We start from the raw sequence: 13,471 nt of genomic DNA, 5'->3' as shown, positions 1-13,471 counted from the left end.
ATTAACAGGCTGCAGCAGCATGCTCTTGAGAAAGTTGAGAAAGGTTTTTTGTTAGTTTTTTTCCTTCCTTTCCTCCTAAGCTCACATGATTTACCTCAGTTTAACAGTATTGCAATAGTGCATCATGCATTTACATCATTAATTTAATCATTGATTTATACCAGCTAAAAAAAGGGGGGTAAAATCTGCAAATAAAAATGAGTTCATGCCATGTTCACATCATATGGTTTTCACTGTAAGTACCATCTTCCAGCTAATAAACAGCATTCACATCAATTTACAACTCTTATTTACCATTAGGAGTCTTGTATTTCCCCGAAGCTCCAGTATATCCCACTGGGTGTTAAATAATGTGGAAGTATCAAGAACATGTAGATCATTAAATGTAAAAAAAAAATAAAAAAAAAATCCAATTTTAATGGCACTTTCATTTCGCATGCTTTTTTTTTTTTTTTTTTTTTTTTTTTTACAGAAACATCACCTCTCTCATCATAAAGCTGAACATATTTTAACAGTGTTCGCCTTTTATTGATTGGAATTTTTCCCAGCTCTAGATTCTACTATTTCAAATCGTGTCTCTTGTATGGATATCAAGGCTACATCATCCCATTGAGCCTCATCTTTGAAACTTGTAGAGAAAACATTTGCATTGTAAATTAGAATGGGAGTCTATGAGGATTTTACTGGCTGTAACATTGACTCCGGCTCCATACTGTGGATAGTGGCCTATAATATCCTGCCTCACGCTGCCCAGCTGGTCTAAGGGGTCCATGGCACTTTGGGCCATGGCCCACATTTTTTGGCCAGCAACTGTGTCCACCTGAAAGACCTGCTGTCTTTCATGTAGAAGGTGCAGCATCACGTCTATGTATGTGTGCACTCATGCGTGCCCGTGCTTTTCTATATGTGTGCCTGCACGTGCGTGAACATGCATGTTCCCTGAAGGAGAGACATGCCAATCCCAGATGCTGTCTGAGAGCACGCCCTGCTCTTAGACACTTCCATCTCTCTCTCTGTCACTGCAGCCCCCTCCTCCCTCCCCCGTATCTGCATCTGCCGATAGCGTTCCCTCGCTATAACGGCACAGAGAGACTAACGTGTGAAATACATGTCATTTACCATGATGAGAATTTCGATCAAAGAAAGGAAACAGCCTCTGCAGGGGCATGCAAAGTAGAAGAGAGAGGACGTGGAGGTGCTCATTGCTATTCTAATTTTATTCAAACGCTGCCATCGTAGCCCCACTACTTTCACTGCGTGCAGGACTGGCTGACTGCTGCACTTCTCATCCTCATCTGAGAGGAATTGTTTAGAAAAATCCTGCGTTGTTCTCTTTTCAGACGGAGCAAAACAAGATCTGGCAGCCGGTTTATTGAGAAACATGAGCTTTGTGTTCCGGTGTGCTTATTCAATTTTGCTTTACATCATTAGAGGAAGCACGCGATAAGATGCAGAACAGATGTATGGGCAATTTCTGAGTGTGTGCAGCTCCATATATTGTCCACACCTACATACATTATATATCATATATGGTGATTACAGCAGCAGTCCAGAGCTGCTGAGACGCTAAGCTGTTTGGATGAGTGAGAAAACTGGGACTCTCCTGAAGCAAGGAGAATATTTGATGGACACATTACAAAACCCGCTGGTCCAGGATCCTGCATACTTTCACTCATACATTCGCATACATCGCGTGTGCAAAGCCATTAATAATAGAGCCACAGAAGCCATGAGGGCTAAATAATATCTATTTTTCATGTCAAACTTATAATAGATCCCATGAACTAGAATGATATGTTTCCCCCAAAGCAAAAGCAGGGGAATCATGCTTTGGAGTTGGTATCGATTAGATGTGCCTGGATTTCTCCATTTCATCAGTTTCTATGATTACCTCGGTGATTTACAATGTGTTGGTGTGTCTGGCTCTGTCTGTATATTTTACTTGAATGACTGGAACACCTCTCGACAGGAATGAGAAACTGGTCTGCACACACACACACACGCACACAAACACAAACACAAACACAAACCTCGGTGAATGTGAAGGTCACTTTTCCTGTTTCATGGAGAAAAAATTTATAGTGCGTCCAGAGAGACATGCCAACCAACAACACAGAAATATACATACAATTTACATAAATCAACACGATGAAACAAAGTCAGGCGCTGACAAGAGGCTGAAAATGCATCAATTTTGGATGGAGTGGGGGATTTTTGCAGTCGTGGGTTAGACCACACATAGTAGAGAAAATCTAATGCACTACCATCAAAATTAGTCTGGTGCCTGCCTCACCCTGTCTTAAACAACCAATCAGGGCATGTTTTTGCATGTTTTAGCCTTTGTAAACGTCTACAGCCTTCACCTCACGTTACAACTTTACAACTTTACATTCCTGCTGCCGGTTTGATGTTTAAATGCATCTTTTCTTCCTTCTAGACGGCATTTCATTCCCAGTCATTGCACTGCAACACAAAAATCAACTTGCAGATACTTGACACTTGTTTGAGAGAGTTAATCCATCACAGTGAACATCCTGTCGGCTTTTATTTTTGACAAATTTACCTACAAATAACTGTCAGACAGCCATACCCAGAAGGCAGATGATAAGCTCGGGGTTTGGCTTCTTCGTGCTTTGAAAAAGTTCTGATAGTTAGTTGGGCTAATTATCAAGTTTTTTTCTGATTTAGCACATGGATGCGACATTCACAATGCACCGCTCTGTCGAACTTGGAAATGCTATCCGTCGAGACACCCACACAACAGAATCACATATGCACATCTCCAGCAGAAAATAGTCCCCGCAGAAAACATTGTTTCACAGATTCAGTTTCAAATGTCTGTTACCGCTGCATGTAGGCACAGAATTGTAAAATATGTTTATCATGCGAGCACACATGAAAACAAAGACGCCCCTTTGGAAACTGGCCAGCAGTGGGGCATGAAAACTGAAAAGACACAGAATATCAGAATATCACAAAAACAAATGATAGCTTTGATCCAAAAAAATGCTGGAAGCATCTGTGAAACTCACCAAATTCTACACCCTAGTTCATGGTTTTCCACATGTACATCTCCCTCCTTGTCCACGCCAATAATTAATAATTTCCTCTGGCTGGAGGAATATATTAGATGCTGCCATTATTATGCTTATAATCACTGTCTTTAAAATCGGCCTTTTTAATAATGATAAAGTGCAAGGCTTCCTGTTACTCTTGTCAGAAAAAAAGCCTTTAGAAGATCACATGAAGCTAAAACTCCTCACTAAAACCATGACTAATGAAATTCCTTAAGTCTGACAATAACACACAGTATGATCAGTCCATGTTCCTGTTCCGACAAGCTGATTACAGGCCCTTCCATGTATATTTGAGGACTATAATCGCCTCCCGAGAGATGTTTAAGATAAGTATGGCTGTGAAAGAACAGTTAATTAATATTCATGGGTCAGTAAGTGTTTATCCTGTTAAAGGCCTTATCCGTGATTGCAGTACAGCATGGCTCTGTTGAAACACCGTCGCCCCACCACTCTCTGTGTTTACACAACGATTTATTGGATTAAGCACGTTGCTCTTCCTCTGAAATTTACTTTCCCATCTTTCCACAAAAGGTCTGACAGAACGTGGCAGCCACACATGAGATTTCCATGTACTCGGAGGCGGTAAAAGGTTTGTTTAGATAAGTAATGTCGGTAAGCGCTGGCATAAAAGGAGCCTGTAGTTTGAGGTATGAATGGAGACCTTCCAGAAAGATTATTTTCCATCTATGAGTAGCATTCCTTGAGAACACATCCACATGCGCCCAGATTAATCAACTAAATGTCTTACAAATAAAATGGTCGGATAAATTCTGGCCTGTAACTTCAAAGGTGCATGTTTTAATATTCATTATTTTGCTGATTTCCCTGTTCACACCTCTTTTTCACACTTTCCATAAACCAATTCTCATTGCATGACATAATTTATAGCACAGCCATTTTAATTCTGATGAAAATGTAATTTCGTGCAAGGTCAGGTGTTCTAACAAGTCCTCTGGCTAGATGAAGAATGTTCACTCGACTCAAGCTACAGAAGCAAATCACAGTTAAAACCTATTCCAATGTGGAGTGAGTGTTGTTCCTATGTGCATTGTCACTCAAACGCCACTTAACAAGCAACTCCCCGCCAGTTATTAAAGCTATTGTCTGAAAAAGAATGAAAAGCTTTTTACCTGCCGTCACTGATCACTGCTAAATGATAGGTGATGGAAAAATTGCTTTGTATTGGCAAATATGTCTGTCAGCAGCGTTTCAGACAAAATGGGATACCGTTCATGGCAGAAAGTACAGTGACTTTGAATTGTGTTTCACTTATTTCGTGCTATGCATACAAAGCAATGAAGCTGGGCCAAATGTAGCAGCAAAAAAATAAATAAATAAATAAATAAAATAAAATGAGATCAAGATGAGCAATTACGATAAAGTTTTTCTTAAAAATGGACCTTTGCATGTCTTCCATTCTTCCTCTACACCAGGGGTGGGGAACCTTTTTCCTAACAAGGGCCATTTGAATTTTTAGGACATCTTTTGGAAGCAAATTAATGAATCAGAATTTATCTCAACAATTTTATTCGTATTTTAAATATTACATTGATTGTTGAATTGATTTAATTGATTGTTCAATTAACATGCTTTTTATTGGTCAAACTTCACACTAATGTTAATGTGATGGCTGGTACTGCCTCTCTTTGGCGAGGCATTCGATGTCAGATGGTGCTGATGATGATGATGATTATGATGATGCTATCTGCAGCTGGTTTTCCAGGTTTGGGACAGTCAGAGCGGAACCGAGTCTTTGCAAGAGTCATTTTTGAAAAGAACTGCTCACAGCGGTAGGTTGTCCCAAACAGAAATGCAAACTTCACTGCATATCTCTTCAGAAGAGGAAAATCCTCAGGATGTTGTTTGACCAGAGGGGAAAACTGGGAAATTATTTCTGACACTTTTATGTGCGTGGGTGCATGCCGAGTCCAGACAGGATGCGGAAGCACCATCAAGTGCTGCAAAGTGCTGTCCGCTTCCTTTCAGCGCCCATGTTAACCAATTGGATTGTTCAAACAGGACACACTGTAGACTGCCAAAGCACCAGTTCCAACATCTAGTCTATTTTCTCTGTGACATGCATAGAGCTGGAAAGGAATATGTTAGTCTTCTATTTAATGTGATTTTCTTTTATCTCAGAAAAAAAGTAACTCCTGTCTAGGGCATTTTTTGGTTACTTTTTTTTTTTTTTTTTTTTTTTGATGAATTTCCTCACAAGCTGGATCAAACATCCTCATGGGCCACATACGGCCTGGAGGACAGGGGTTTCCCACCCCGGCTTTACACAATACATAGGGAACTGTTGTCTTGTGCCTTGTATCTTTGCTCTGAGACCCTCCAAATACTGTTTCCCTTACAAATGAAGAGCACATGTCGAAAAATGTGTGTTTGACTGTAATTTTGTAATTGTGGAGTTAAAAAAAAAAAAAAAAAAAAAAAAAAACATCACTTCCTCTGCTTACTCCTCCTCAACTTCCAGCATCCAACATCATATGAGACTTGAACAGGGCAAAAACAGTGGTAATGCATGCATGCTTGAATCTGTTACTAATTTTCTTGTGTTCACAGTCCAGAAACTGACTGGCTTGGCTTTACGGGGGAAAGTGACAAAACTGTATGAGCCAAACATTTTGCTGCCCTTCTGGTTTGCTGCTGATTCTGATTCGGTAGCTGGAGTTTTTGTTTTTGTTCTCAACGCTCAGCTTGCCAATATACCACAGGGGAAAAAAAAAAAAAAAAAAGTTAAACCGGACTCGATAAAAGATGTGCAAAAAATGAGTCATAAAGCTCTTATCGACCTGAGACTGGCTTAGCTTATGTAAGATAAACAATACCAGCTGCCCCTTTCCTGCAAATCCTTTGTCTTGTGGTCAAAGCTCAATTTGTCATCGATAAACATGCCCAGGTATTTGTATTTATCAAGCTGCTCCACTGTTTAGCCCTTGACAACATTGGCATCTGAAATCGATCAACGTGTCTTGAGTTGTGGTGATGCTCAAGCTGCGAAAATGAATCTTTGCAGCACTGTAAAAGTCCTCCAGCATGTTCAAGGCTCCCCTGTTTATCCTGCAGGACACGGATTATATTTGTGGAGGACAACGTATGGGATGCAGTGGAACGTATGCAAATCCAGGCTGCTTTTACTCACAGTCTTAGGCTCACATAAATCTTCAAGATGGGAATGCATTCTATACATCACAGCCGTACGAAGAGAACATAAATCAATGCTTTTCTGCAGTGAAACACCATTTGTATTGGTTTGTATTAGTGATTTTTTTTTGCCTGTGGATCATGGTGATCATTGATTGAGGTCATAGTTTACCTGACTTTTGACTCACCTCTACATGACTGATTTATTTATTTTATTTCTCTGTCCTTCTGCACTATCTGCAGAGTCATGACACATGGTTCTGCCACCGTGTGTGCTTATGAACTGTTTATGTGTTTCTGCACCAGTGCCACCGAAGCAAATTCCACTGCATTTATTGTACTTAGCAAATAAAGTGACTGTGACTTTGCAAACTTCCGAATGTGTCTGCGGTCGCTGTAGCACTCATCAGACCCCTACAGACCAACATCAAGCTATCTGGAACACTACTCTCAACTCAAGCTAATGGGTATGGCTGAGTGTGTGTGTGTGTGTGCGCGCGCATGTGTGTGTGTGCTTGGGGGACTGAAAGCTCAACAGAAGAAGAGCAGCAGTGTCACAGAGAGAGGAGGGATGAAAGAGCAGGAAAGAAAGAGATGTCAGGAAAAAATGAGAGGAAAGGCAGAGGCAAGTATTCTGAAAAAGCCGAGGGAGATGCGCTAATGAAGAGAGGAGAGCGGGGTTAGGAAGGTTACTCTCAAAGTCTCAAAGTGTAATCCTTTACAGATTACCTGTTTAAAATGATAATAATTGAGGATGTCATCACTACTTCGTTCACATACATTTATTTTTAATGACTAATCATCACAAGAAAAACAAATCTGATGCGCAATTGCCTTCTGCACAAAAATATCCAAATCCGAATCTGAAATTGTGTTAATAGCAGTGATGGATTGCAGTCACCAAATCATTTTAATCGTCACTTTAATTGTGCTTCGTGTAACTCTTTCCTCTTGAAGCCTGGATGCAAAAGAGGCCGAAGTCGGAGAGAGAAGTTGGGAACTCCGCTGACATGATTTAAACAAGCGTAGAGCTGCACTCCACTGCTCTGCTGCCAGCTGTGAACTCCCTCTGATAGCGGCCCATGATAAGTTGAATAAATGATGGCGTTCCTCTCTTTGTAGTACAGCTTTCACACTCCTCGCTGCAGGAGAGGAGCAGCGCAGCGCACAGCTCCAGTCCCCCAATCGCTTTCTAAAGGTAAAATGTTTCACATTAATAAGCGTCTTTCTATGAGGACCTGTCAAGAAGTGCCTTTGTGAAACAGACATAACGGAGTTTCATAGACAATTACACTTGGTTTTTACACACTGTTAACCGTTACCAGTCCTGCTGCTAAGTATCTCCCTATGGGTAAGTGTCAAGAAGTGTAGCCGTTGCTTCACTGATGATTATTTAAGCAACATTAAGCCACGAAAGGCCCTGCTCATTTATAATTGAATAATGATAATTCATGTATGTATGATATCTCCATTTATAAATATGTTCTGACAGTGATGACAATGACAAATGCATCAGTGCCCAGGAACTCCTCTCACATACAGAGGAGTGCCTGCATATGGAGATTTGCTTGAGGTGAACAGCTAGTAATGCATATACTCTATATCAGTGTAGTGTGTCAGTGTAATTTAACATATCTCATTAGATAAATAGTGTTTTTACAACTTTTTGCCCATTGCAGTGCATTTTGCCCTTTCTTTACATCTACTGTGAATTGATGTACTATTCTCGTCTGTTATACATTGCATGTACCTTGGAATTTATTTTTCCCACTTAGTTGCGAAAATTTATTTCTATTTAATAGGCACACACTTTACTGTAGCACTGAATCTGCCATGTAATGTTTAAATAGCCCACATTTACTCTATTTTTATTAATGTTCAAGACTGTCCTCTGGCAAAAAAATGACCCCATAGGGCGTTTTTTTTACAGCAGCTTATTACAACTTATAGTTACATTTTAAGTTAAATGACCTCTAGCAGTCCTGTAAATAATGACACTGTGGTGTGGTATTAAGGGAGCAAGAGAGTACACATAAGGAGACTGGTGGGGTGGCAGATAGGTCAATAACCTTTTCCTAACCCCCAGTGTTAGCGGGCTAGCAGACAAGCTCCCTAACTTGCAAGCTCCTGTATCGTTCCTATCAGAGGGTTGGAACAGACAAACTATGTGGTCATATAGGTTGGAGGACTTGTTGTAATATTCTATTTGCCGAATCCCATTACTTTTCCAACAGCTTCAAACATGACTCAACCAATTAGAAATGAAGACTGTAGCTGTCCAGTTTGTAAAGTTGGGTTGTAAGATTCATATTATTAAGCACCTAACCTAGAGTAATTAGTATAAAGTGTCTGTGTGAAGTGTGTACACCATTGGTTATAGAGTAATATCCATGGTAATGATAATATTAGTAATCCTACTATGAGAAACTGTTGCTAGGTGTCTTTGTACATCAGTCACCTGCATATATCGTGTATACGGGGTTATGTACACACAAGGTAATGTATATGGATGATTTTTATGTGTACAGTAGCTAGCATTGTTTTTGTTGAAGGTCTCTGCAGGTGTAACTTGTCAGGCTCATTCACTGGTATAAGGGGAGGTGAAGGATTTTACGGTTACTATAAATGAATGCAGTAAAGAGCTGCGGTTGTAGTCAGCTGTAATAGCTCTATAAATTGGCTGTGAGTTATACTGGTCGTCTTGCCTACTGGGTTACAGATGAGGAATGGAGAGAAAGTGTGTGAGAGAGAGTGGGGGAGAGAGAGAGAGAAAGCAAGGATATTTCAAGAGACAAAGAGAACTAGCATCCAGACCAGCTCAGCTAGAGGGACACTCATCTCCTCACGTCTCTAAAACAAACGGACTCATTTTCTAATGACCCCACTCATTATCACCTGCATATTATCCCATAGAAACACCCTCCACAAGGGTAGTGGGGATTTTAAGCCTAAGGCAACCTTGTAATTGCTCTTGTGCATGTGTGTTGTAAAACCTACTCTGGCAATCAATAGCATGGGTTTCCATGGATATCGTTTCCTTCAGATTGTTGCTGATGGGTGTCCATTTTTCCCACCAGTGAGGATTGCTCTCAACCCCCCGCTGTGCTGAGTGGACAGCCAGCTTCATCGGCTGAATCTGCACTCTGGGTTTAAAGTCTTCTTCCCTGCATTCCCCTGTAATATTTAGCAGCTTGGAGCTATTAGTTTACGACCCCTCCTCCACCCGGCCCCATAAAACAAACCAATCAAAAGACCACCACAGCACTGTGGCTTAGGGAAATCCAATGGCTTTCCTGGGCTATTGATCTTACATTCCAGAGCCAAGGCCTGTCTATTGCTTTGAGGCTTTACAACAGAGATAGAGACACGTTACCCTGCCATGAAAATTGACATTGATTTGAATAGAGCTGCTTATTTCTTTAAGAGGTGTAAATTTCCCAGTGATTATTGGCCTGTGTAGGGTCATCCAGCCCTGCATAGGCCTGTGGCAGGTGGACACCCGCCTATCTCAGAGGGGAATGCAATCTGTGAGGGAGTATCAAAATGTCATTCTAACAGGCCATATGTCATGTTTTGGCTTTGGGAGGCTTCTTTCACTGTGTAAACAGGGTTCCCTTTAAAGGAAAAGTGCTTACCAAAGGGTGTCCATTTGCAACTCATGCATCCTAGGTAAATACAGCATGCCAGGCGATGGCGTCCACAGCCGATAAACACGCTCTGAATGTTTCCATGCGATAACGGCAAATTGGAAATGTAGGCAACATGTTGTGTTTTTTCACTGGGGCCTCCGCAGCGACTACCCATTTGCATGAAATTAATATGTGGATGGGGGAAGAAAATGGCTGAGCACTCAAGTTAAACTCATTAGCAAGCCCAGCAGGGGCATTTGTTCCAGAGCTATCAAGGAATTCTAGGCTGCTTTTCATTATGCATTCTCTTCCAATGCTTCCAGTCTCTGTTTGGTTGGATAAAGAGCATTTAACTACAAGAGATGGGGAGAGGGGGGAAAATAACAGTACCTCCTAGCAATTCTTTATAAGTGCTTGTTACATTAAAGGGGAAAAAACTGGATGCTTTGTTTCATGGACAAGAGAAATTGATTCGGATGGCATCGCGTCAGCTGCGTTTTGCATATTTTGTTGGAATCTGCTCATTACAAAAACTTGTTGGAGAGTAATTACTGCGGTTATTTTAATATTTGTAATTGGTGCTTTAATGTTGTCCAAATTATGCCTCAAACAGAAGTTCGGTGATTGCACAGCTATTAATTATGAGTACTGGTATATGGACTGTTGGAGAGCTTTCACTGGCCTCAGAACGTAGCCACTGCTGAAAGAATCAGTACATTATACAGAAGACTTGAACATCGTCTTAAAATAAAACACGCTTAGCTTCATTTCTGCAACTCTGCATCATTATTAGCCTATTTGCTTTGGTGACAGTACCTGGACATTCCAAGGATACATGAATAACTTTAGAAATGCACTCTTCATTACCGCAATAATACGCTACCTCTCATCCATCCCAATTTCCTAAAACCTCCAGCCAGGTTACTAAGTAGGCAATTACCGACTCAAAATCCTGGTAAATAATGTCTGGGCACTGATATTTTTATCTCCATTCATAGGGATAATAATATATAAATTTCATTGAGACCTGAGCTGCCTCTGCGTCATTTTGAGCAGTGCAGTGCTCTGTCTGCATCAAAGTGTAAATGGATCTTGGATTCAGTTTGACAAATGTCTTGGCAGGCAGGCAGGCAGCACCCACACGTTCCCAGCCCATTCCCTTAAGGACAATGTCATTGCAAGAACAGCCAATGTGACAAGCAAAGACACCCACCTCCTTATTTGTGGCGCTGGGGACAGTGATATTCGGGTGATCGATCAAGGACAACACTGTCCATTTTTAGTTTTAGCAGCACCCTCGTCCAAAGATCAATATTTATCTGTTTATGATGCTATGGAAAGAGCATTTCACCGTGCATCCTACTTATAGTGGCTCCTCAGGCCAAGGGCATGGGTCATCCATTTTATAAGTTATATTCACTAATGCAATCAAATTAAACGTGTGTTGTGTCCTGCATGTTCAGCTGCTTCAGCTCATTATGTTGTGTCTCTGTGGAGCGATGAAATAAACGTAACGTAAGGTTCTTTTACAGAGCTAATCCATCAAGTATCGCAATTGTTGTGATCAGCAAGTACGTTGCCATTGAGAAGTGTATGTCAGCAGGGACACATCCTCACAATACATGCGAAGGACAACAGGACGTCACATACAGGGCAAAAAGACTTTTAACTGTCTACATTCTCATAGATGAGCTAAGCTTTCGTTTAAAAAATACTCAATTTGAGTTAATATGTCTGTCCAACTATAGCCTGTTTCATAAAATAAATGAACAAATAAATGAAATAAAATAAATAAAATGTAAATATTGAAAGTTGTATTCCTTTGGGTGTTGTTATGATTTATACTGTAAATAATCAGTTAATCAACACTGGCCCCAACCAGCAAGACATGGGCGGTTTCATGAGAACGTTAAGTTAATCTGCTTAAAGGAGACTACGGTGGCATCAAGGTTGTCAGCGATAAAAAGGGCCTGGGTGAAATTCAATTGGATGAGATGAGTTGCGACAGTTAATACGAAGAGCTGGCGCGCTGATGAAATGGATTCATTGTGACGGCTGTAGATAATGAGCTTTACTCAATCAGCTTGAGAGTGCATCCAACTGCCATTTCGATTGCTACCTTGGTGACGTTCGGGGGTCTACTGGGGACAGGCGATACAGGCAGGCAGTCTGTACAGAGACCTGTCTCAGCATGGTGAATGATTTCTCCTCAAGAGCACCTCCTAACCCCTTCCCCCATATGCTACATTTTAAACTGCCATCACTACACAGAAATAAGAGAAATCCATGCTGCCTTTGCATGTCACCAGCTGTGAATGCATTTGTAAACAGTGTGATAAAAACAAATCACCAGCTCACTATTATTACTACTCTTGCAACTTGTATATGCCCTAACAAATTAATCCTCCTTGCAAATAAATCCAACAAAACCCTCAAATGCAATATGAGAGCTTTAATTCAGTATCCAGTGAAGGACACTAGCCTGGCATCACCAGATCAATTCGCAAATGACAATTAGTCTGGAACCTCTCAGTTCATTTTTGATTTCCAAGAAGTGTTGTCACAGACACTCAATAGGCGTTATCAATCGTGGCAAGCCATAATGCCTCTGGATACGAGTGGATACACCCACATCCATTCAGAGCAATGTGTGACGTGGCACTAGTTGGCAGGAAATCTGTCTGAACGAGGAGATCTGCTGGAGTAAATAACATGAGCTTGCAGGTTCGTCTGGGTCCCAGGCTGGAAGAACACACAACCACAGGGGCCTGCAACGTGACAGTGCTAGAGAAACCTAAAACACACTGAATGTGCAGCACAGTGACGTTCCCGTGGTAGGGAGTTGCAGGCCCATGTGCAGTCCTCCTCAACTGTCTCAAAAGATTTCAGTTCTGTCCCTGACTCGTTCGCTTCTCTTTTCCGTGGGCGGCTCAGAAAAACTACCCAAACTTCCTCGAGTCCTCTGCGTCCGGAACCGGCGTCCCCGTGGGCTGGCAGCACTCAGGCTGGGAATCCCATTTCCTCATTACCCGATTGGAAGATCTTCACCAAAGGAGAGAACAGTCGAAGTAGTCTTTATTTAGGCTTTTAAAATATTGCAATATGGAAAGAGCAACACACCAACAATGTTGACATCCCTCAGTACAAGCTGACTTAGAGAAACAAAGAAAGTCTTTATTGCTTCTGCCTTTTGGTTACATTCTGAATGGCTGAAGCTGTTGTTTAACAGAAAACAAAATTCCTATTAGATTATAAGAGATGGGTTTTCACCATAATGATTACTAAATAATGTGTGTTAAAAAAAAAAAAAAAAAAAAAAAACAATAAATAATACAATAAGACTGCTCCAATCTCCTCATAAGACTTGCATCTGAAACTAGCGTCTACATCAAACCCTAACCCAGTAACATTAAATATTCAAATCCATCTGGGATGGTAGCTCAGCTAACCTTAGTCAAGAAGCAATCCACTGACAGCATTATTGACCTAGTTGCTGTCTTACTAGATCAGTAGCCATTCTAGCTAGTTAATGTGATTAAATTATGAGGATGGCCATATACAGCTGTTTTTTAATCCCAGATTGAATGACATCTCTGTATGCCTAATTCATTCTGG

This window comes from Myripristis murdjan, chromosome 9, assembly GCF_902150065.1.
Source record: "Myripristis murdjan chromosome 9, fMyrMur1.1, whole genome shotgun sequence".
Lineage (NCBI taxonomy): Eukaryota > Metazoa > Chordata > Actinopteri > Holocentriformes > Holocentridae > Myripristis > Myripristis murdjan.
This window is presented reverse-complemented; position numbering follows the sequence as displayed.